Source organism: Athene cunicularia (assembly GCF_003259725.1).
Source record: "Athene cunicularia isolate RWA chromosome 9 unlocalized genomic scaffold, athCun1 chr9_part1, whole genome shotgun sequence".
NCBI classification, from domain to species: Eukaryota; Metazoa; Chordata; class Aves; order Strigiformes; family Strigidae; genus Athene; species Athene cunicularia.
In genome coordinates, this window is record NW_020799110.1 from 12,312,148 (window position 1) to 12,332,838 (window position 20,691).

At 44.1% G+C, this 20,691-nt stretch overlaps 1 protein-coding gene across 1 annotated transcript in view; it reads left to right on the forward strand.

The window, feature by feature from the left end:
- Positions 1-20,691, forward strand: part of LPP (LIM domain containing preferred translocation partner in lipoma) — a 305,874-nt gene that overhangs the window by 57,770 nt on the left and 227,413 nt on the right. The window contains exon 3 of the mRNA XM_026854985.1: positions 19,784-19,848. The gene's annotated coding sequence lies outside the window, so the exon portion shown is untranslated. The remainder of the gene's footprint in view (positions 1-19,783; positions 19,849-20,691) is intronic.

A 20,691-nucleotide genomic window follows, 5' to 3' on the forward strand; every position in this document is an offset into this window, starting at 1 on the left:
AACGGAAATGCCAGGGTGGAATTTGCCTTTGCTGCTGACCCTTGCATGACACGCGAGAGCTGCTCATCACCAGATCTTTGTTTTGCCTTATCCATAATACAAAGCAGTGCTTCATTGGCATGGCTGGCTGTTTTCCTTCTGGCTTGACTCAGTGGCAGAACTGCAGCAGTCTGTCCCGAGGTATGCTGCGTTCTCCAGTTATCAACTGCTTCAACCCCCATTCCGTCCTGCAAAGGCTCTTGCTTGCTGTGTTGCATTGAAGTGCTGAAGAAGCCGTCGAAGGGAGACGCAACTCTGGAGCTGAGATCTTGTGCTTAATTTTTGGCCTGGAAAGCTGCTCTTGGAACAGTAAGCATGAGATTTCTCTTAAAACCTTCTTTGTGTGCCTTTCTGAAGGAATAGCTGGAAGGAGAAGACCTGTCAGTTGAGCTCTAAAAGAGAAACCTATTGGCTCTGAATACACTGGGGACATTATTTAAGGTCAGTTGATCTGTGAGAAGGCACGACTTATCTAACGCAGCCTAAGGTTAGTTATGCAACAGATGGGCTGTTCTTTGTTGTGAAGAACAACTTTAGTGTGTGCCTGTGAAAATCAAAGGTCTTGCTGAAGGCATGTTGTGTTCTGGCTGGAAGCTATTGGGTGTCTTCCTCTAGTGATTTGCCTTCTGTAGTAGATTATCATTGCAGAAAGGTTTCCAGTGGAAAAGACATTCATCAGTTGCAGGCTGCAGAAGTTGAGCTGCTAGTAGAGGTATACTTTGGTGGGTGCTGGTGCAGGACCATGTGCATACGGTGTTGTTTCAGACCAGACTTCACTTCCTTCTTTCTCCACCATACATCTGTGTGTCACAGGCCACATCACTGGATTGTCTAGATACCTACACAGGGCAGCCTTTTTAAGGTAAACAGTGAAAAGGGGTGTTTTTTGACTTCTGGAGAGAGATATGTAACAATTTTCCGTTTATATTGGTTTGAAATATGAGGTTTGCAGCGTTCCGGCAGCTGCATGACACTGACATCTCCTTTCTTGGAGAACCTTTCTTCCGTCTGTTATCTCACATTAAAACACGCTGCCCAGCCAAAGTGCTGATATCTTTCCAGAGAGACTCGGCATCACTCAGCAAATCAAAGGGGATTTTTTCTTTAGACCCTAGGGTTGGTTTCCTATGCCTTATGGGGCAGGTAGGAGTGAACAGTTCTGGGAAGCCATTTTTTGAGTTTGAACCTTTGTGCGCAGTGAAAAATGCTTTATTGCTTGTGCAGAGCTAAGCATAATATTCAGCAAGATTGCCTGACGTGCTTGCGGACTATCTTTCCGTGCTTTTCATTTGTGTGGTCTGTTTCGGGTGGTTTAGTATTTGCAGAATGAAGATATTTTAACTAGCTTTGCACAAGTATTGTCCTGTGTGGTTTGTTAGCTGCACCCTCGTGAATGGAACTCTGGGGTAATGAAAATAATCAAATAGCTTGAGCTTTTTTCTGAGGACTTTATGGAAGAGATGGAAAAATTAAACCTTAAAAGGAAACAAGCAAGGTGTTTAGTCATAAAATGCCGATTTTCCTAGAAGTGCAACTTTATATATAGATGTCTTGTTGAAACCCAAATTGTCTGTGGTGGAAATGTGATGACTGTGATATGGTGTGACAGTGGGGGAGCTGGGGAGCAAACTTGTCAGGCTGCAGCCATCCCTGGTCTGGGTGCCTCAGAGGTGCAGATGCTCTGAGTTCAGGAAGAGCGTTTGCATCTCCCTCAGTACAGGTTGGGATCAAAAGGGGTTTTCCTGGTTGATCCTTGCTCTGGATGTCTTTTGGCTGTCCAGCTCTGTGTATTTTTATAATCTCCTTTTGAAGTAAACTAAGGCGTTACAGCTAGTAAGAGATTTTCTCTGCTTTACAGCATCAGACTCCGCCTTCCCCCTTCTCAGCATCCAAAATGATTAGCAGTTTCTGTAAATCCAGGCCTATGGATTTTTGGAGGACCCCTGACAGCCAAGGGTGATCGTGCTCTCCCCATGTGTTTCTGAAGTAGGAAGAAATCAGTGCCTCAAGGGGGACTGTGCCTGACATCTGTTAATTACACTCTCCCCTTACATCTAATATACCAGAGGACAGTCTGAGGCGACCCCCTTTGCCCTGGCTAATTGATCAAGAAACAAATTCCCCGGCTAATTGATCCAGAAACAAATCAGCACAAGTGAATGTAAACCGGTTCCTTAAGAAAGGGGAACATTTGTTTGGTAGTTGAAATTGGAAGGAGTAGTTGCAAATGGAAAGAAAACATCCAGTAGCATGAGATACATGTCTGCAGCAGCCCCTGTAAATGGTCCCACCAGCCCTGCAGTGCCCTACGCTAAATGCTTGAGAATAAAACATGTCCTGCTGTTAATGCTGCATCAAATGAAGGCATTGTGGTACCCGCCCGGGGCGATGGGCTGGGGGATAATCACTGTTTTCTTCCTGTATACCATAGATGAGATAATTTTGAAGCTTTACCGTCCTGACTCCTACAGCACACATTGAGCTGAATATGACATCAGTGTTAAGAGTTGTGGCACTTGTGGTTACGGCTTTGGGATTCCTTATATTTACTTTCTAGGGAACTAAAATTCAAAGCAGCTTTTATGGCTGTCACGAGAATACTGTCAGTTTCGAAAGAGGTGGGTAAATGTGCATTGACCTTTAACTAATATGGCCATATCCTATTTTCTGTGTGTTTCCAATTAGGAGAAGTATGTTATGATTTAAAAAAAAAAAAGAAAAAGTTAAAATAAGAAAGTTATTTAACTGCAAGACTTCTTCTGCTTTTTCCTAAAATATAGTGAGTTGTCCATGGGCAGAAGTTTTCATGCAATTACTATTATAAGCTGGCAATCAAGATTTAATAATAGCACTCACCATCTGCTACCAGTGGTGGAAGAACAGGACTGGACCCTGGACTGCTGTAAGCAGTTTTAATTTACAACTTGCAGCAAGGCCGCAGGGCTTCACGTCGTTCTGCGGAGGAGGGGATGGCATTCTCAGTGGCCGCTGCTGATCCTCTCCCTGAGCTTTTGGGTTTTTAGCGCTGTAAATCCCATGTGCAACATCTTGTCATTGCTCAGTGTGGTGAGCTGTGCTTTCAGAGTGAAATAAAGGAGAGTGCTGGCTGTGCCAGACTTGACCCAGCTCTGTCTGAAGCCAGCTGCAAACTCCTGGTTGTCACTGCTGAGAGCTGGACCTGCTCTCTGGTAAGACCATGGCTAGTTTTTTCACATATTTTGGTGGTGGTGGAAGGCGATGGGCACATCTGGCTGAGGTAGAGGAGGGTCTCTCCCAGCGCTGCTTCTTAAAGGGCACGCCCCTCCTCCGTATTTTCCTGTATGTGTGTTGCAAAATAATTTTATGTCTTTGTTCCTAGGACTTGGGATCCTTTTCGTGAGCCGCGGTGGATCTTTTGCTACCTTAGAAAAAACAGAACATATTTTTCCGCTTTTAAAAATGTACTTTGCTAAACAGGTATTTTTGTCAAATTACAGTTTCCTCCAAAACATTTTTCTTTATATAGAAAATGGGATTCCACCTCTCCTAGACCTTTGGTAACAGCTGTTCTGCTAGCTAAATGTCACTGAATTAAAAAGAAACAAAAATAAGAATATGATGTTTTTAGTTAAAGATTTTAGTTGACTATTTCGGTCCCAGGTAGAAGAAATTCTCCTCTCTTCTGAATGTTGAGATATTCTGGGGTTTACTGCCCTGCTATTTTACATTGCAAAACACTGTAATGCTGCAGCCTTTCTGGAAAACTGTTATACGTGTGTATAAACATGCTCTACTCTCGCTCTTACATTGCTCCCTTGCCCAGAGAAGTGCTGGGGCACCTCTGTATGACCCTCGGTGCTGAAGTGTGCTGCTGGTTTTGGCAGCTCAGCTTTTGGAGCTGATCTGTAATGAAATTGGTGCAATGGGATAGTTTCAGGTCGGGGTGCGTAGGAAAAGAGGACCTCTGCCAGCCTTTTGAAGGTTGCTTTGATTTGTTGCTGGGTACGGTGAGGACTCCTGGGGTATTATTTGAGGATTAAGTGCAACATTAAACATTGGAGCTGGCTTGTCAAAGAAAGGGCAGTTTATCAAAACATAATTTATAACCAACAGTTTACTACTAGCTACAGTAATTAATACAGAACATGACAGGGCCCATCATTAATGTGCTTTGTTGTCTCAGCTTGCATTACTGCTGCTGGCAAGGCCAGCTTCTGAGGCTAATGAAGGACAGGGAAGAAAGAAATTTGTGCTGTTGTTAGCTGATGGTAATATTTCTCCAGGTCACACGCTGTACCGTGCATTGCATCTGATCACAAATCTCAACCAGACTTATCTGTTCAGTAAAAGCTGGTTTTCCAAATTCTTGCTTAGAGAGGCAAGAATTATTGTTTGCACCGAGGTAATTCAGAACCCATGACAAACTCTGTTAATGTTGGGATGGGGGAGAGGGTGTCCAGACTGGTCTGGAGGATGGGGAGAAAACTTTTCACCTCATCTTCAATGGTCCAAATACTGCTCAGGTTATTGGTGAGGGAGAGCAGTTGGCTCCAGTTGGCTCCAAGTTTACTGAACTTGTCTGAAGTAGGAGGAAAATGGAAGAGGCTTTTCCAACATTTTCTAATAGCCAAGTGCCTGTGTGAGGGTAATGGCTGATGCTGTGTTGCTGATGGGCATCTCTGTTGGTGAGGAGCTTGTGGTTGTTTTGAGATGGGTCCCACTTCCTGATAGCCCATCTTGAGCTGCCTGAGAGCCATATGACTTCAGCAGAAGTTTTATTATTGCACTAGTTTCCAGAGAGATGTTTGGAGCCGTTCCCAGCATTGGGTTAAGCTGCAGCAGTAGTGTAAAGTCCTTTCTGGTGTTTTGGTGGGGGATAAGCCAGCTGATGGCTCTCCTAAGGTGTGTAAGGAGTTTGCGTTAAAATAAACAAAGCTGTTCCCATAGCCTGTTTGCCTTATCAAGTCTGTTTTTGCCTGTATTTCAGAGAAAGATCCCACAATGTCATCAAACTTTGAGAAAGACTTGGAGATGGGGAGTGGTCAGGTCTCCTGCATGGGGATAGCAGTGGAAAAACCAAATACTGTTGAAATTTGGCATGCTTGAGCTCCGTGGTCACTGTGATCTATTGTGACATTAATTTAGAAGAATATTTTTGGTTTAGCACCCACCCTTAATTTAAACATTTGGTCAAACAGCACTTTCAGACTACGACTGCCCACAGTGACAACACCTAACTGGGGCACTTTTATAGCAGAGTGTGTTACATATTAGTTTTATTGAGCATTTCCCAAACATTTGAGAGGGATGTTTTAAAGTGCCTTGCATTTGTCCAGATTTATCTACTGCCATTTCCCGATATCATCAGGGCTATCTGCAGGGAATCCAAAGGAACGAACCTGGAAGGTTTCAGCAGTTCTGCTCCATCTAGAACCAAGTAAACAATGTTCTCGCTGTTCTCTCTGTGCATCTCTTCCAAACATGTCCTTTTTGGCATGTTTGATGATAAAATCAGATAAATTCACTTCATGTTAAGATGACAGAGTAAATGGTACATTTGCCACTTTCATTTCCGTGGCCTTGGTTATAATGGCTTTTGCTGTGTGCCCTTAGTCATCGCTATTGCTGGCTGTAAAGGGTGGAGGATGTGCCTTGTGGGGGATTATATACACCCGTCATGTCCTTTTTTAGATCGCAGTGCTTGACCTCCTTATTTAACCCATACAGGAGCCTGTTGAACATTGGCTAATCCCACCAGGGTTTAAGCAGGCTGGCTGAAAGCCAAGTCCTTCATGGGTGGGTGCAAGATGCATCAAGAAGTTTGACTGTTTGTGTCCTGGCTTGACTGAATTAATCTTGGTCGAAGCAGCTGGATAACTAGGTAATGCAATGTTATGCCGTCACTGTTAAGTTAATGCCAGATAGGGCATGACTATTTTATGATCATAAAGAATATTTGTGTGCAAACTAGGAGGCTGGTCCAGAGAGAAAAATCACTGAGAATTTGAGAGTCTTCAGCCTGCTCACTTAGTAGATTCAGACTCCAGAGCTGACCAGCTGACTTGTCACAGGGTTGAAAACCTTGCTGTTGGTGATTTACTTTTCTTCTTCAGGAATATTTAGTATTCCATTTGTTTTGAGATTTTTATGTTGGATTGATGTTTGTGTTGTAGCAGCAGGTGAATTCTCTCTTTAGGACCTTCAGTATATTTGACAAAGATGCATGTCTTTTGAGAGACACGGGGACAGCACAGTCAAGGATTCTGGAGTAGAGCATGTGGCCAGAAAAAGCTATCTGGAAAATGAACATTTCTGGCCAAAATATCAGTGCTCTCATCTGTTCTGTAGAGTGTCCAAACGCTGTAAGTGGCATGATTTAGTTTGATGCTAGAGCCAGTAGATCGCCCATCCCCAGTAGTTGCAGTGTCCTTCCTGTTTGGAGGGTTCTTAAGAAATTTTTGCTAGAATTAAATTCATGCTCTGCAGCAGGATGGGGAAAGTTCTAAATATTACGGATACTTTTGAAAATAGTGATAATCTGATCATGATGAATAGCACAACAGTCATGTGTAAACGTTGGCTCAAATGTCACTCGGTAATCTTTACCCACTGTGTATAGTGCTTTGGGACCCTCGACATGGATTGCAACTGAGTTCTAGTTGCTTTTCCAAACACAAAATCGGTCCTTTTTCCCAAAGAAAGGCTTGTGTTTGCTGCTTCATGTGTCTGTATCCACAGATGTATGCATAGGTGGACTTGGTAACACTAACGCTGTCTTCTGTGATTTCATGCTGTCTTAGTGAGGAGTGTATTGTCAGCAAGCTTTCCAGTATTTATAAAACGTCTACATGGGGTAATAAAATCTTGTTGTTGGGAAAATTGTTCTAATTTTGAGATCAAGAGGTGTGAGAATAAAAGATGCTTTACTGTAAATTGTAGGTAGATAACAACAGAAACTCAAATATTAGAAGAAACTGGGTATCGCACAAACCACACACTTTCACATCACTAAAACAAGAGCTGTGCTCACACAGAAACATGAAGCTCTTTGCAAACCACAGAAAGTAAAAGGGAGCACTCCTGTTTCATTATTGATCTAATTGCTCTTTTCTTGATATGAGAATAGATATGAAATGCTCTTGAATATTCCAGCATGCACAAAAAAAGACCATCACTTTTGGAAACTTTTAAAGGTGCAGCACATGGTGATAAATAGCAAGGCCATTTAATTTTGAGAGTTACAACCACCCCTCTAATGTCACCTAATTGTTCTTCTGGAACTGAATATATTATAGCTTTGATGAGAACTTTCCACTTGGGAATGATATTAAATGAAGAGAGTCTAGCCCATATTTTCATGTGACTAATCAGTTTTGGAAGATAAGTCAGTGCAATCTTTTAAGTAAGTCCTGTTTTAAGAAAAAGATTCTCTGAAGATTGGGTGGTTTGGGGAACCTCTGTGTTGGGCTCCTGCAAAGCTCCCTCCCAATCCAAATTGCTCCACAGTTCTTTGTGGTCTTTGCCTTTATGTGTGATCTCTTTCCTTTGGGTTCCCGTTTAAGACTGAGTTTCCCAAGTAACCTGTAAGTTTGGGCCCGCGGGACTTGTGCAAAATGCGTGTGGTTAAAACCTTGCCGTGTTTGCGTGTGAGAACAAACATGCATATGAATGAGGTTCCTGGATTGATCCAGTGAAGGCTGGATGCTTTTCAAGGTTTGGAGAGTGTAGTGAGGCGTGCTTTTCTGTGGGGGAACTGTGAAGGTGAGTGTCAGTCTGTGCTCACCTCCATGTTTTACAACACACTTCCATTTATGATCTCCACCAGCTTTGCTGCTCTGCCTGCTCCTGCCAGCAATTGCACCTCCTACTCTTCTGCCAGGCTGAGCAGATTCTGGAGTCAGGCAAGCTCTCTGTGCGGGCTGCAGGCAATGCCAGCTCCCTGCCCAAGCTCTTCCCAAGGCTGCAGGCAGAGCTGAGCGTCGCGGCTCTTTGGCTCTCCTTGGGTTTTGCTACTGGCTTGCCTCAGTGGCATTGGGCACCTTCTCTCTCCCTTGGTTCCTACAGCTAGTAAGGACCCATACCACCAAATTTGGTAGAACTCTCAGCTGTAACTGCACAGTGGCTGTTTTCTTGTAGCGGGTAGTTCATCCTAAATACACAAGGGTGAGAGAGAAGCAAGATGCAACCTTTAATAAAATGCTTTTGAAGCAATTTAGTTCATTTTGAGAACTAATTTTCGCTTCCTAGAGTTCTCCAGTATACTTCAGTATGGTCTAGAGATTTGCCGAAAAAGCCACTTCCAGCAGTAACTAATAATAAGAGGTGGAGAGGAAGAATGACTTCACTTGATAGCTTGTTCTTAAGACCTCTCAATGACTTGTTTGATTAATCAGCAATGAATTTTTGCCCAAATTCCCTGGAAATTAACTTTACCTGTAAACCATGTTCAGCTCATTGTAGCTTTCCTTTATTGTTTATTAATTTGATGATTATTCTCCCTCTCCCAGGAAAACCAAATTAATTAGTTTTGTTTAAATCAACATGAGAGTGAGTCTCCAACTTGGCAAGAACATGACTCTGTGGTTGGAGAGAGGTCACTTCTACAGTGAAATGGCTTGGTAGTAGTTGTCCAAGTCGATGTATCACCATCCATGTTCCTTCTAAGGGCATTTTCCCTTGAATTGTTGTGCAGTTCCAAGGCACTGAAGACAAACTCGCACAAACCCATCCAAAAGTCAGACTCTCAGAAATGCTAGGAACTTACTGGCTTTGGGTTTCTGTTGCTGAGCCAGTAAGAGAGGAAGCTGGCTTTTGGTTTAGGCAGATCAGGCCAAGCCCTCATTTGTTTGCATTTGTGCACCAAGTTTTGTTTTGTTTTTGTTTTGTTTTTTTTTTCTGGAATGGCAACTGTATATAGAATATAATGTGAAAAAGATTAAGTAAGCTCCTTTCTGAAAAGCTTTATCAGACATTTGCCAAAAAAAGTAGGAAAAAGATTATTTTGTTCATTGTTTCCTCAGAGCTCAGAGAACCATTCTTCTGAGTCAAGGTGCATTATTGATGCGTTTGTAGGATTAAATAGTTGTTTCCAAGATGCAGGTAAATAGTCTGCAAGTTGCTAGATGCTGCCAGGAGGAGAAGTAAATATTTAGCTCTGGAAATGTACAGATCGCTTTTAAGTACAACATTGTCCGTGTCTGGTATTCGGGTGCTCAGCCCACATAATGTCATTTTGAATTGTATGAATCAAAATTTAAACCAACTTCCATTTTCCATGAGTGGTCCAGTTCCCACTGAAGGATGACGCCTTCCTAAACTCTTACACAGTTTGTGCTCAGTGATGTTCGTTCTTCCATCCTGAACTGTGGCATGGTGCTGAACTGAGTACTCACCCAAGAGAGGACCACGTTTCAGTGGCAGATGAAATGATGCCTGCTTCTGTGAGTTTGTGGATCCGCTTTGGGATCCTCTAGGACAGAAAGTATTGTTGTTTGCTTGTCTGAGACAATATTTTCACCACACTTTACTTCCATTGCTCCTGTTAGATCTGTCAGTTTTCATTATAACTTCAGATAAGGCTCATGTGAAATGGGCTTCTGTTTTGTTTTCTCACCAGAGGAGTGATTCATATTCAAATTGAAATGTCGTCTTGCTCTAAGCCAACCTTCTCCCCGTGTGCTAATGAGAGAAGAGGGAGATGCAGGCATGGACTGAGCAGGATTATTTTTCTCCTACTGCATTTAGAAACTTAACCAAACGGCTTTTTAGGAAGGCACAGGGACTTAACTGCTTGGCATGGGAGAATCCTGGTCCTGCATGTTTTAAGAACATGAGATGAGCCTGAATCTCATCACTGGTCTGTTCATGCTGCAGGCCCATACGCTACCAGCAGTGTTGTTCAAAAAAAGATAATTTATGATCCCCTTTACGTTGAGGGATATTTTCAGGTTTTTTTTGTTTGGTTTGGGTTTTTTTGTCATCTTCGTTAATGTGGTTCTGTATTTTCTCTTTATTCATAACATTAATTTTTAAGAAAGTTGCTTGCACTTGTCTTGAGGCAGTGACTCCTCAGGCACTTTCTGCAGCACAGCCAAGGCCATCAGCTCACGATTTCTGCTGCTGTCTGATGCTTTCTTCAAAGGAGTGGTTGCCCTACACGGAAGAGGAGAGCTGCGCGGTCTAGCACGTGTTTCTGATCTTGTTAGAAATGGATGCTGGCTAGTCCAGTCCAAACTTGCTCGACAAACTTTATCACAGGTACTCTAAAATAGAACAGATGCTGAGATTTCAGCTGGGGCTTCATATGTATTTCGAGCTGTGTTGCTCTGTCACCTGCAGCTCAGAGTGAATGTCATTGTAGATCTCGTGAAGCCCACTGCCTGTCCCGTAAACACCCAGACTGAGATAATAGCTTATTTCATGGAAATCTGTAAAATTCAGGTGAGTATCCTCACCTTAATTAAAGTGACCTTAACTAACTGAGCCTACTCAAGAGGAGATTTGCCATGTTTGAAACTCACAGCTCACCTCAGTCTATTTGCTTCCTTGGTCCTTTCAAGTTGGATTTGGCTGTGTGAAATCATCCTTCACCACTTGCCATTTTCTTTCCCACAGACTTTGTGAAACAGGTTGGATATTCCTAAGGTACCCTGAGGTTTTTAGACAAATGTGATACATGAAGAGACGTAGACACTTCCAAAGTAGCACCTGAAGAGCCACTGAGCCTTGGAGGATCTGTTGACTTAAGTGGAATATCAGTGGTCATGTCCTTTGTGTTGCTTTGACAATTCAATTACAACAACAGGCTGAAGACATTGCAAGGATCAAAAATATTCTGCATTGTTGTTGGCATAAAATTAGAATTTACATGAAAATTTTTCTGAGGAAGAGAGAAAAGAGACATTGGGAGGTCTTCATAGCTGCTTGCAGGTTTGTTCACCACTGGAGAGCTAGTGAGACAAATGTGAGACCTTGGTTACATGTCACCTAAATGCTTTCTGACTTCAGAGCGTTTGAGCTGGAATCACTTGTGATTAGCATGTGCTTGACAGCAGCTGGCACTGCTGCTGTTTGCATAGAAACTGTTTGCACAGTCCAGTTGTGCCATGGGGAGAACTGCTTTTAGCAAGTAGCACAAGTGTAGTCTCGAGGTGGTGTCTGTGCAGTGACTGCTCTTAGAGCAGCTGATGTCCTTGATTGCACAGTAGCAACTCTAAAAGCGAGAACATACCTGTCTCCTGTACCTGGTCTCTCTCATACAAATGTTATGGTCTTTAACCTCTTTATCATCACATCCACACATTTATTAGGCAGCTGTTGGTGTCCAGAGTGCTTTTAACTGCATTGCTTGTGGGAACTTAGGCCTATGCATGGTCCAGGGAGATGTGAGCATTGCTCTGCCCCTTCATGGTCTTCTTGGATGAGGCAGTTTCTACCACAGTTGACTGTGGTCAGGCTGATGCAGATTGCAACCTGTTGTAGGCTCCAGTGACCCATCTGGGATCAGTTGCCCAATTGACACAGTACATTATTTCTAGGAGTTTGTTAAATTAATTAAATAATGAGAACCAGAGGGTACCTGCTGGTCCCTAAAACCTGTGCTGCTACTTGGAGGTTGAGCAAGGTGTCTCCTGCCTGCGTGATGGAGCCTGGGAGCTTATGAGTGGGTGGCGTGGGAACTGGGGACAATTGAGGATTCGTACAGGGATACAGAGTTGCTCCTTGGGGCAGAAAAATAAATGTATGATTCTTGGCCCTAGAATGAAGAAAACAAGACGCTGTGGACTTGTTGCAACCCGTGCAGTCTGTGAATGTTTTCTTCTTGTCAGATGCTGCTGTCACATAAGTAATTTTACTGCCAAAGGGCAGGGAATGAACTAATGAAATGGGAGAGAGTGCTACTTATTGAAGGGCTATGTGTTGTGAACATCAGTGCAAGTGTACAGTTCTTCACTTTCTGCTCTTGTAGTGTTTATTTATCTGTATGGTTTGGGGAGGGGGAGAAGGGATGGTGGTGCAGGCAGTAAATCTGTCTCATCCAGGAGAAACTGAATGTTCGGATGAGAAGGTATTATGCACACAGTGCCTGAAATTAGCCCTTAAAATAGCACACTTCACATCTTAGTAATGTATTGAATATACCTGGATAAGAAACAGTCTGAAGTATTGAGCTTATTGTAGTGGATCTGCTGTGACTCATCAGGAAATTGAAAGCCTTGAGACAAAACTCACCCCCCTTCAGCCTTTTTTGGAAGAGACAGGAATTAGTCTTGGATGGGAAGTAATTAATTGTTCTGTGATTGTCAGAAATAGGTACCAAACAACAAGCTCATACTGCAGTATTTATATCCGAAGCCCTGTCTTGTGAGCCCAGCTATAAAGTCTCCATCAGACAGAGACAGTGAAAAAGAAAGTTCTCTGGAATGAGCAGCACTTACACCTACATGTGTTTAAGTGAGACAGAATGGAGGTGAGCTGGTAGGCTGCACGCTGTAATAAGCCATTTACTAGGATAATGGCTGCAGGCTACAAATGCCGTTTCTACTTCGTCTGTCTATTCAGTGCAAACATTAAAAAAGAAAAAAGAAAACCCCCTCTACCTCAGTAAAATCTGTAACACTCTTAATCCCCAGTGTACTCCATGAATATTAACTCAGCCAATGTCGCAACACCCTACAGAGGCAGATGTGACATGTAGGCACAGCCTTCTTCATCCACCAGAGAAACTGAGGCACTGGGAAGGACTTTAATTTAGGATTCTGGTTTTAGATGGGGCAAAATCCCAGGCAACAGCCTGTCTTGACAGTGAGCAGGATGAAGCCATCCTTTGGTCCTTGGTGGGTCTGTGGGAATTCTGACTTTCAGGATTATTCCCCTAAGTTGAGGGTTTCCTTTGGAGAGATTTGCTGCCTGCTATTGCAGGCAGGGCTGTCCTGGGTGCATTAACACAGCAGGCAGATTGTGAGGGGATGAATGTGTACAGGAATATCTCCCTAATTTACTGAGTAGCTACCGCCATTATGTATCTGACTGTGGGATATTGCTGGAAATCCAGATGTTGAGAAAAGAAGAAAGAGAATCAAGATGATCAAATACCTGTTTAAAAAAAAACAACGCCCAGGGAGAAGGAGCTTGATGCCTTTGTGTTTGTCTGCAGTGAAGTCATGGCAACAGAGCACTCATTTAGCAAAATTAACTGTTTCTTTATCTTACCAAAGAAAAAAAAAATCACATGAAAATGATGCAAGGGAACATCCTTTTATCTTAACCAAATGAGTCCGTTTGTGCCAAAGCAAAGGAGTCATCCTGGGGAGTTTGCTCAGAGAGCACATACTCTGTTAGAATAGAAAGTAATAGTTGTCCCAAAGGCATAACTGTAAGAGCCTGGTGCCCTAGGCGAGTGCTTTTAGTAAGAGGAAAACCAGAGTTCGGTTCCTGCACCCATATGATGTTGAAATGCACGCTTTAGAGCATGATTTGAATCAGCTCTTGGTTGTTTGGGATTTCAGCTCAGTTAAACTCTGGATACAGCTTTCAGAAGGGCTATAATCTCTTTGAAGTTCCTTATGGTAATGCTTAGTTTCAAAAATATTTAGGCACCTAGGGACAAAATGCTGATGCTGCTTCACTTTGGGTGTACCCAAATACTCATAAAAATGTTGCCTTTAATTCCCATTGGCTTTAATTGAGACATACACTTCTTTGTACCTCAGAGTCCTTTTTAGCTCCTAACCTTAATAGTATTTGAAATAATTCTCACACAAACCCCGGATATAACACTTCTGTGCTACTCCTGTTTTGATGTTCACTGCCCATGTCTGTGCACAGACTGCTCTGTAAAGCAGTACACAGGGGTGAACAGCACAGTGATTGTGTTGGTAGGAGCGAAAGCTCATTTTATATCACCAGGAATCTCATATTTGAAATTCAGAAATTGTTCATCTAGGTAATGAGTGAGGGCAAGCTCCAGGGGAAATACCACGAACTCAAATGTGTTGCTTGAGGCGCCTGGGAAGTGGTGTTTCTCTTAAGTAGTGTTTTCCATCCAGATCGGATTTTCTTTTGTGGCTCTCTTGGAGATGGTTTTAGGCAATTCCTTCTGGCTTCCATGAAAGCATCTGACAGCAGAGATACAGAGCTTTTATCTGTATGAAGGAGTGAAACAGTTTGGGGAAGATTTTTAAGGATGATTCCACTTTGATGTGGTTTCCGTTGAAAACGTTCAGGAACCTTCAGCCTAACTGGAAACCTGACCAATCATTGACATCAGTGCTCACCAGGTGAATGAGTTGTTTTCCATTGCTTCTCATACCTGGGTGAAACCTGTGCCTTTCTCTTGCAACTTAAACTTTGGTTTAATGAATGAGAAGTGAGAACTGAGCGTAGGTGGATGAGTTTTGGTCAGTGAAGGAAGGAAAGCTACAGTCACTTTATATATAGGTAGGTATCTTGGACGTTGCTGTGGAGGTCTTTACTGTAAAAAGCCAATGTTTGAGGGATTTTTTGGAAAGCATCTTTTTCAGGAAGGACCTCACCTGAATATTGATGCTCTTCACGCTGTTGAATCATCCTTGTCAAATAGGAGTGCAGAGGCTGGCTGGGGGTGCGTGACGTTTCCCAGCTCAGCCTCAGGCTGGTGTATTTGCGGTGTATTTGTGTGGCGGCTGGCTGTTTCATTCCACCTGTTTCTCTTCTCCAAGGCTGGATGTAGCCCTTTCCTTAGCTGTTAATAACATGAGCGCAGAAGGGCCAGGCTGTAGCAGCCTTCTGCCAGAGCGATGCCTGTGGGCTCAGGTATGGCTGCCCGGAGGTAGGAGAGCAAGTGGGTGAGGGTAGGAGTGCAAATTCCAGATGGTTGCACATGAGATTTTGTCAGAGGCTTTTAAGGAGGAACAATTTTTATCTTGGGATGTTCTGGGTGAGGGCTGAGATCCCCAAATGGGAACGCTTGCAATGAGGCAGCCCCAGCCCCACGGGTTGTCCCAGTGCGCATGGGGCGAATAGCGTGGCGGAAAAGCCTGAGCAACTGCTGCCAAATGACTGGGAAGATGCAGCCCACGATGTCTGTTGTGTCTGAGATCTCTGTAAAGTCTCTCGCATCCTTCTTCAAGTTTAGTTTTCCAGTGGAGGCTGTCGCGGTAATGAGAATGTCTCCCATCTGCTCCTCACATAGCTTGGCACATTTAGCTAGAATATATATATTTTTATTATGGAGTTAGCCAGTGGTAACCATGACGATTAGACTTATCACGCAGCATTTTTTTCCCTCCTCAAGTCAGTTTGAAATGCTGACAATTAAATAGATACAGTACACTTTAGAGATCCATCAGTCTCTTTGTTGTCTTGACAACCAGACTATATTTAGAAACGTAACAAGTACATGGAGTTCAATTGCACTTTTGCTAAAACATAGTTTTGTAGCTTGAGAATTTAATCTGTTTGTAGATGCAGGTGCTTATTTGAGTGGTGCCTGACTTTCTCTTTGGTCTCTCTGGGAAGCTCCTACATAGCAGTGAGGAGACTTGGCCAGTGGAAAGAGGGTCCTTGTCAGGTGGGGAGTGCACCTGCCTGCTGCTTGCTGGAGATGTTGTGCATGGCGTGGGCAAGGGCCTGGCAGCTCCTGCCTACTCGGGTACTGGCTCTCCTGTAGCCCTTGGGTGCTCATGGTGCCCAGTAGCCCTGGGTAATTGTGGTTGGGCTATTGATTTGCAGTGCAAGAAGAATGTGTGGGATCGTTGTTCCAGATCTGCTGTTCCTGCAGATCAAGCTCAGCAAAAGGTACTGGCGAGCAAGAAGTAGCTTGTCTGAGCATCCTCTCCCCTCCCAGGTGAGCTGCTCTCATGGTTCAGTAGCACTTTGGTACAGGAGGATGGTACCATGGTGTGTGACGTTGGAAGACTGTGGTGTCTTTCCTCTTGCACCTGAGCTACCTGAGTGTTGATTGGAGCTGGGACCTGCTCTCTGCCACTGAAGCAATAGCGGGGATAGTTTCTCTGTATCCCTTCTTCTGTTTTGTCTTTGATTTGCCTGGAGTGTGTTTTGTTTAATTTTGACAAAATAATACAACTTTTTTTTTCTATTCCATTTGACTGGCAAAATTGAGGTCATCCTCTCCTTATGAGCTGGAGTAGCAGCACGTGGGCTAGGTCTCTGGAGCTATGGATTGTTAAGGTTGCATTCAGGGCTGGAAGAGCAGAAGAGACTGCTGATGGAGTGCACCTTGGAGGGCTGTAAATGTCCCTGTCCCCCACCAGCCCTGTGCACACACTGATGGTGGGTGTGCACTGTGTGGCTGTGCTGCTCTCTGCCCTTTCCCTTCTGAGCCAGTGGAGGTCGGTGCAGGCGCCTGTGTGGGTATCACAGCCGTACCTGTTGTGGTGATGTGCCAGCCTAGAAGAGCAGCTGGGTCATGTGGCTGCCATCCTGCAGTCCAGTGGTTGTGAGACGTGGGCTAGCACCACAGGGGTCTCGTTACGCTCTTAAAATAGGAGCTTTAAGATAGGCAGTGCTGTTGGCTCTCAAAGCTGTTTCTGAAGCAAGACACACTCGGGATCTGAGGGTATCTCCCTGTCTTGAGTGATAAATGAATGAAATGAAAATCAGATGAGGAAATAGCTCAAACATTCCCCACTATTCCTCTGTGGCTGACCCAGGTTGTGACACTGGTCAGGGTTGCCCCTTTGGAAGGCTCCAGGTCAAGGGGTTGTTAAAAAGGGCTTCTTTGGGATGAGGTATTGGTGGCCCTTCCTAATCAGCACCTGAGCCCTGGGGCAGGGCCTGGCATGTTTGTGGATTCTCTGCAAAATGTGAAGCAAGGCTCTTCCTGTGTGATGCTTGGCTTCTAAATGATGCTCGGCAGTATAATTTGAGCAGGCCAACTGAAACAAACAAATGAACCAAGACTCTCCTTCATCAACAAAGCTGCGGCAATGCAACAGTCTGAACAGGAGCTTTGTTATGGTGGATGGGGTGGCCTTTTGCCCAAGGGAACCAGTTAGTTGGGTGAGATGGTTTAAAGATAACCCTGAGTCCATGGATGTAGCGATGGTCAGTAGCATCTACCCTTGGCCAAGAGCTGTATAAGTAGTCATCAACAGCATTGCTCTGCTGTTGAGGAGAGAGCACAAGCTTGTCACTGAGATGCTTTATGATAGGGGTGAGGAAGGCTCGGAGGAGAGGAGCCCAACCTGAGATCAGCTGTTATGGCCAATGACAGCCAATGAAGTACATCTGTATTTCCTGGGGTGCGCATCTGTCCACTGTACTTGAAATATAATCTAGAAGAGCTCAAAAGGAGGAGAGGATTGGGTTTTTCTAGCATGATTTTGCTTCTCTCATCCCTGTGTTTCTTTTTAATTCATTATCTGTTAAATAACAGGGGTGATTTTTTTTCAGTGTGCGTGCACAGCTCAGTTTCATTTTTCTGTTTTCTTTGCTCTCTCCATTTTTAACAATTTCCCATTGAAAATCCAAAAACATAGTTACATCTCCACTACAGCTTTATTTGTAAACTGTTAACATTCCTTTTCAAATGTTTAATAGCTGCTGGGGTTTATTCTTAAAATACAACCACCAAAACCCAACGATGATAATGAGTCTTCAAGAGTACTTTAAACAAGTTATCCCAATGATAATGGTCTTCTATTAGAAGATATTTAGCTGGAAGTTGGATGAGCAGTAATGTTTATGGGTTTGTAGATCCATAACCAGACAAAATCAGAATAACTCCTTCGATTTCAGTGGAGCTGTATCTGTTTATTACAACTGAGGCTTAGGCAGCACTTTAGATGCAAATTGCAACCTCTCTGAAGTTAAGTGGGGTTTTGATTTAATTCCTGGAAGCAGTAATGTCAGCAAAGAAGCAAAGAGCTGGGACCCACGTACGCTGAAGTCTGTAACTTTGGGTTGCTCTCTTTCCCTTGCTGTCAAGATCAGATTCCCTTGATTTGGACTAGTAATTAAAATGCAGCTTCTCTTAAGCATCTCCCAAAGGCAGGCAGAGAGAGTGGAAGTGCAGCCTATGCAGATTATTTATATCTCTTTACATACTTTGCAGAAAATGCCAGTAGTGATGTTGTTCTCTCTGACTGCTCGTGGTTGGGCTGCTGACCTGGAGCTTGTGTTTTCCAGCTCCAAAAATGCAGAGGCGCTACTAGGCTGTGATACAGAGAGGGCTGTGATCTCCTTTCTCCCAGTGTATTTGTGTCCGTGTGGTGCTTGGGAGACATGGACCACCGCTCATCACCCCCACTGTGTGTGGCATAAATGATTCACCATGCATTCATTTCTGGTCACATAAGGGCCATTGGTTTAAAGCAGGCTTGAGGCAGAGGTTAGTGTTAGCTATTTGAAGTCTTCAGTCTGGAAGCAACATCAAACAGGGGGCAGAAAATGTATCATGTACAGAAAAATCTCTAGGATTTGTTTGCCCCTTTAAAAAATAACAATAATAATAAATTCCAAACTGCTCACATATGCTGTCTCCTCTGTGGTCAGGACACCTGTCTGCATCTTTGCTGTTACTTGATATGGGCTTACAGTGCTTGCAAAAATGTTAACACGAGTGTTTTGTCATGGCAAATATGAAAGGAATATCCAGCGTCTGTGTGGGCAGGTCTTCAGCAAATTTCTCTGTGCTTCTTGCTCTTTGGTGTGGATCTGAAGCAAGTGCTGCAGTTCTCATCCCCGGTTCTCCCCTTCCTTCACCACACACCAGGAGCGTGAAGCTGCTGCCCTGCCAGGCCTGGTTCCCCTGAGCAAAGACAGCTGATGGTGGGGCTAATGGGTTTCAGCCTGGCTTCCTTAAAATAATAATAATGTATGTGACTGGCTAGATATGTCTCTCCTCCCTCTTTTTAATGATTTAATCTCAGCCATGTTTATTAAGAGATAATTAGGCTTTAGTTAGGAGGAGCTGGGTGTGACCTGGGGCAGCTGGGAGAGTGGCAGGCAGGGAGAGCTGGGGCAGGTGGAGGTGGACTGGACCGTTCACTAACCATCACTATTATTTTTTAAACTTTCTTATTTCTTCAGGACTGAGATGAAAGGAAATAGAAGAGACCAGAGTAGGCTCAGATATCCTTAAGCTGGGAGTACGAAAGGCTGCTGGTTGAAAGCAGAGTGTGGTAACTTAGAAGACCTGTGTTTTCTTTTTAACTGGGAGTCTTTGGAGGCACCCAAAAGGAAGGCAGGGCTGGAGGTGGAGGTAGGGTTTAAGCTGACCCACCCTGCTGCTTCTTCCGCAGTTGCTGTGTGTTTAATGCATTCCATCTCAGCTTCAGTTCTTCTTGGTGCTCTCATGCAAAGCCAGTGCTGGAGGGGTGACTCACCACTGGCCTGAGCAGCAGAGGAGGCTTGGGAAGAAGAGGCTCTTTAAGCATGAGAGGCAGAAGGGTGTCTGGTCAGGATCTGAAAGAGACTCTGTTACCTGCAGCCCTTACGTCAGTGCCTTTCACCAGCTCGACAGTGATTTAAAACAAATAGCTTCTCTCCCAAATAAACCTCAGCTACTCTAACATTTGCTCATATGTAATCTGTCCTGCCAATGTGTGAAAAACCCTTATATGGGTCAAAACAGGGACAGACTGACACATCAGTTGTATCAGAGGGGAAAAAAAGCTGTGGTCTGCTCCATACAAGATGACAGCTGGCGTTGTGGGCCCTTTTGGGGCTGTTTTCTTGGCAAGGTGTCGCAGCCAGCTTGATTTACTTTCTGTTCTCTTGGTGAGCAAAACATTGATTCTGACCTTTCTGTTTGCACCCACAGAAGTCCCTTGGAAGAGCCTGTCCATACATCTGTCTGGGTGCCTGACAAGGCTGCCTTGCTTCCAGGTGAGGAATGGATTAGGTCTCAGGGATTTTACCAGCTGCTGAGTTTAGAGAGAGTGGGAAGACCCTGGGACCACGTTTGGCCATTTAGCAAACAATGGGCATTTCTCCAAAGGCTGGGTGGTCGGAGGCCAGGCTAATGTGAGGGACTCAAGGTGGTTCTACTATTTCTGGGTCCAGGTCTGGAAGCAGCAAATGTGCAGGCCATCCTGGGAATGGGAGTGTTGCATGGGAAGGGTTGCGTGGTCCTCTGGGCTCTATTATTTTGATGTCTTTTTGAATGAGACTTTCCTGTTTCTGGACCTGAACTCACTCCCTGTCCACGGCATGGTTCTGTGCAGCCTGGATATGCTTCCAGCTGATGATGGAGAGCTGACTGTATTATTAGCTTTAATATAACTGTACTTCAGTGTATGAAAGTAGAAAAGTATGTAAGTCTATTAAGAATAACCTGAATACAAATTTATGTGAGGGGCAAATCAATCCATTCTTCAGAATTGCCAGTTCAATCAAATACACTGGAGATATTAAGCTGTGACTTAAGGATCACCCTGATAAACTACCCCAAATTCTTGAGGAGTCCCTTACCAGGTTATGCGCTTTGTCCCCATCCTGTAATACGATGATTCAATTGCAGCAAGGGTAAGACTGCAAAAAAGGAGCAGTGTCAGGGCAGCAGGTCTGTCCTTAAGCCTCCCTCAGTTGTGCCATCCCAGGAGGCAAAAGAGGTTGCTAGAGGTGCCACAAAGTCACAACAGCTGGGGGAAGAAAGCAGTGAGCAGCCCTGCTGAGGAGCTGGTCATGAATGAATGCGGGTAGCTGGTCTACAGCGGCTCAGTGGCCATG